Source organism: Octopus bimaculoides, chromosome 8 (assembly GCF_001194135.2).
Source record: "Octopus bimaculoides isolate UCB-OBI-ISO-001 chromosome 8, ASM119413v2, whole genome shotgun sequence".
NCBI lineage: Eukaryota > Metazoa > Mollusca > Cephalopoda > Octopoda > Octopodidae > Octopus > Octopus bimaculoides.
The window spans coordinates 40,353,341-40,358,340 of record NC_068988.1 but is presented as its reverse complement, the minus strand read 5'-3'; the positions used below and the strand labels follow the sequence as shown (position 1 = coordinate 40,358,340).

Below are 5,000 nucleotides of genomic sequence, written 5' to 3'. Positions count from 1 at the left end.
AAATTGTAAGGCTAGCTTTGCACAAGCAGAATCTTTAAAGTTACTTTCAAATTTCTTAGTGATATAATGAATTTTTATGCCATGTTTTCAAGGCAGACTTTACTTTTATCTTTAAAAAGTAATAGAATATGGTAGAAATGAAGTACTTAGGCTGACTTTTGTAAACTTTTTTCAAGACAGAAATCAACGTCTAAATAATATGTTCAGTCGAGGCATTCAGTACATTTCATTGAGTGGAAATTATAACCCAGAACCTTAGCGTAACGCTAATTTTCCGTATTCTTTGAAACTTGTGGATTAGACTTATATTATACGGAGCAGGTAGCATCTTTTTTAAATTTCCAACATTCTGGTAATATTGTAACAAAAAATGATTGTAAGGATTGAAACATTTTTTTCACGGTGGCTTTTTCACATTCAGCAAATCCTTATTGGGTTAAATTGAGCATGTCCCTTGGTGGCTGACGATATGTGCATCTCTGATCACGAGCAGAAGTAGTGGGGGAACAACATAGCCACGTACTGCGAGGAATACTCTGGAGTTTCAATAATTCACCTCTGGAAACATGGGTCTTTCATTTTACATCCTTAAACAACCATTATTCAGGGACCTGAATGGACTACTCGACCTGAAGAAACTTCTAACTGGGTCCCATCAGCAAGGTCATGCGTTCTTTAGCTTGATATCCGATCACCATGTATGGTTGTTATGTATGTGCCTGGTGTCCCCTTATCAGACGGGTAAGCTTGCTGGGTATACAGGGCTTCGTATATTTTATCCCAGTGTCACTTTGATAGCATGCACTACACTCTCACTCAATAATACTAATAATAGAGCACTTCACTGGCAGCGGAAGACCACGGTTTGGCCACGAACTGGAGGGTCAACGTTTGGAATGAGCAAATGTCTTTGCTGTTCTGCATCTGTGGATGGAACCAACGCACATATCACGAACAAACGCCCTTTACCTTCTCAAGACTATTACATGTTGTGGCGACATGATCAGGCAGCAAATGTGCTACATTGGAAGCTGTGCAGAAAGTGTGGGATAGAGAGAGTCAAAACGTGGTATGGGCACAAACGGCAGAGAGTGGCGGAGTCGGAGACTAGAAAAATCCTCTGGGATTACGTATTCCAAGCAAATGAGGAGCTAGAGCTTAACAGACCGAACCTAGATGTTGTCGACAAGATGCTCCACATATGTTATATAGTTGATGTTGCACACCCCATTGACCCACGAATAATCAAGAAAAAAGAAGCGGAAAAATAGAGTAATACAGCCCTCGTTAGTACGCAATAGCACGGCAATGGAGAATGAAATTGCTGGGTCCTTGGGAACAGCATCAGAAGGCATCAAGAGGAATATCAAGAAATTTGGAATAGAGTTTTCAGTAGAACTCTTACAAAAGTTTTGCCTCCTTCGCACGCCAGAACAATCAGGAAAGTATTGGATAGCAACAAAGAACGGATAGAATGATACCGTAGGCTGCAGGTAGTAAGCCCGTTATGCATGCAAGACTCCACGAGCTCCAACAAAAGATGGAGTAAAGATAAATAATAATAATGATAATAATAGTTTCAAATTTTTTCATAAGGGCAGCAGTTTTGAGGGATGGGATGAGCTCCAACAAAACCTGTGATAAAAATTATAATAAGGAAACAGACGTCTCACCAGCAAAATAGTGCAGCAAGCGATACAATAAAAAGTTACTTGAAAGGATCAGTTTATGAGACAGGATTTTGCCACGAAACTCTGATTGTAACAGCGAAATTGTGGTTGGGCGTTTAAGAGAAGGCCTCTCGCTCAGCTGTAAAGATTCCGACTGACCACAGCTGTTATCTTAATACAGCATCAGCAGATAATATGTAAGGAGGAAGTGAACCAGCCAAGAAAACAGTATAGTGATGCAGTGCTACATAAATAGTGAACCTAAAAGAAAGCTCTATAGAAAATGGATGCTAACACTTTGGGCAGCGAAGGATATACTATTAAGAGAAGAGAGAGGATGACAAAATTGGAGGTGGAAGAGATCACAGAGAAATGGTAAATTCCAGGCAGTAGGAAATACAAACAACAACATAAGAGATATAGCTAAAACCAAGGAAGAACCTAAACGAGAAAATAAATAGCACTACCAGTAAGAAATGGACAACTGGCACCAGCGATTTAATTGATTTAAGTGGGGAAGATCAGAAGATTTTAGATGAGTTTCAGGAATTAAAGAGTAAAGAAGCAAGAACGAGATTGGCAGCATTAAAAGGTACCAATAAAAGAATGCTGCTAGATATTACTAGGAAAGTTGATTCTGTTTCAGCAGGATGGATACTAAAAATATAGGAGGCACTAACTTATTGATCTATGCAATAGGAGTAGTAGTTACTAGAAGACTGGATATTCTACAAGGAAATATTAGAAAAGAGCTTTTGGGGAAAAGGAGATTACAAAATAAAGTGAAGAATTTAAAAGTTCTCAGTAGGAAAGAAGCATGTAAGTAGATTTGGGACAGTCGCAGAACAGTTGAAACGGCGTATCCCAGCAATAGCAGGTAAGTTCCTCAGATATCAGAAAAGAATAGATCAGTATCAACAGAATAAATTGAATGAGACAGACTAGAGGAGGTTTTACAATTAAATAAATATGGGAGAAGAAAGTAGTGAAAATGAGATACCTAATGCAGAAGACGCTAGAAAGTTCTGGACCAATATTTGAGATAAGTCAGTCAATCATAACGGAGATGCAGTATGGTTAAGGAAAGAGAGGACAGAAGTAGGGAGTGAGACGCATCCAGATCTGCATTGATGAGTAAAGTGTTCGGAAAAATCCCAAACTGTTAGGGCCCAGGATCAGATTTAGTTCGAGGGAACTGACTAAACACATTTAGTAGTTTACATGGTAGGCTGAGGGAACAACTTCAGGAGTACCTGAATGGTGGAATAATACCAGATTCGATTATTAGAGGGAGAATAATACCCCTAATGAAAGATAAGAGGAAGGGTAATACAGCTAGTAATTATAGATCAATCACTTGCTTACCATTAGTGTGGAAGCTGTTAAGAGGAATGCTTTCAAAAAGCATTTACAAGCACTTTGACAACCAGAATTTACTGCCAGAAGAACAGAAACGTTGCAGGAAGAGAGCTAGAGGAACGTATGATCTCTTATACATAGACAAAGCAGTTCTAAATTGAGTAAACGGTAGAAAGAAAAATCTAACAAAAGCATTGATATATTATGAAAACAAAGACCTATGGTATGGTCCCACACACATGGATAAGTGAGATTTTGAATATATTCAGTATCGCAGACAACATAATAGAATTAATTAGCTTTAGCGTGAAGAAATTGAACGTAGATCCCTACCCAGGTGACACAGTCTTAGGAAAGGTTAATATCAAGAGAGGAATTTTCGAAGGAGACTCGGTATCCCCTTTAATGTTTGTCTTATGTTTGATCCACCTCAGTTTAGTATTAAAGAGGGTACAGGCAGGGGACTATTTCAGAAATAGTAAAAGAAAAATTAACCATTTGCTCTACATGGATGATCTGAATCTTTTTAGTAAGAATGAAAAAGAGATAGATTCTTTAACATATACTATTTGACGCTTCAGCGAAGATGTAGGCATGGGATTTGGCATAGATAAGTGTGAAATATTAGTTATGAGAAGAAGTCTGATAGTCAACATTGGAGGCATCAAATTACCAGATGGCCAGGCATTAAAATCAGTGAAGTTGGAGAGATTTATAAGTATCTTGGACTATTAGATCTGACAAAGTACTAACTTTAGAAATGAAAACGAAAATTGAAGAGTACATCAGAAGACTAATGAAGCTAATGAAATCAAAGCTAAATGGTCCGAATCTAATGAAGGCGATAAAGTGATTTGGGTATTAACGTTACGCAGATATTCAACAGTTTTTGTAGATTGGACAATATCTGAAAGACCAGAAATAGTTTAAAAACCAGAAACAAAACAAAGGTTATCTGACTGGCAAGAGAGGGCTTTCCATGGCAGCTACACAAAGATAGTTACAACAAATAGTTGTAGTGAGATATGGTTATGGTTGCAGAAAGGAAGGCTGAAAAGGGAGACAGAAAGTTTCTTGGTAGCAGCATAAGATCAAGCATTAAGGACTATTTCGGTTAAAGCTAAAACAAACAAAAACTAAGTAAATTCCCAATGTAGATTATGCAAATCAAAAGAGGAAAGCTTTAATCATATAGTAAGTGAATATAACATGCTGACTCAGGAAGAATACAAGAAAAGACATGACAATCTAGGGAAAGCAATCCACTGGGAGATATGTAGAAAGTTAGGATTTGACTATAGAGGGAAATGGTATGAACATAAACCTAGTAACGTACTAGGAAGTAAGAAATATAAGATGTAGGACATTAACATTCAGACTGACTTAGTAGTAGTAGTAGTAGTAGTAGTAGTAGTAGTAGTAGTAGTAGTAGTAGTAGTAGTAGCAGCAGCAGTAGTAGTATTAGTAGTAGAAGAAGAAGAAGTAGTAGTAGTAGTAGTAGTAGTAGTAGTAGTAGTAGTAGTAGTAGTAGTAGTAGTAGTAGTAGTAGTAGTAGTAGTAGATAAAGAGAAAAGAAAGTACCAGATAATTGACTTTACAGTCCCAAATATTGAAACAAATCAATATAAGGAGTATAGAAAAATAACAAAGTCCCTGGACCGAGACATTAAATTACAGGGACTATGAAAAGTGCGGGTGAAATGTATCCCAGTAGTTATAGATGCATTAAGAAATATCCCCAACTATTTCAACAGATGGTTAGAGGAAAGAAAAAACAGTTTAGTACAGCTCCATAAAACAATGTTATTAGGGGCAGTTAGGATACTTAGTAGGGTTCTTCGCTCTAAGGTCACTAACTTGTAACCCGATGTTATGAATTTTTCTTTTCCAACAGTCTATTCTGTTGTGTGTATATGAATAATAATAATAATAATAATAATAATAATAATAATAATAATAATAATAATAATA

The 5,000-nt window shown here is 36.9% G+C and overlaps 1 protein-coding gene across 4 annotated transcripts in view; it reads right to left on the bottom strand.

The window, feature by feature from the left end:
- The window catches only part of LOC106876206 (neprilysin), a 163,357-nt gene that overhangs the window by 31,702 nt on the left and 126,655 nt on the right, over positions 1–5,000 (bottom strand). The gene's annotated exons all lie outside the window — the stretch shown is intronic.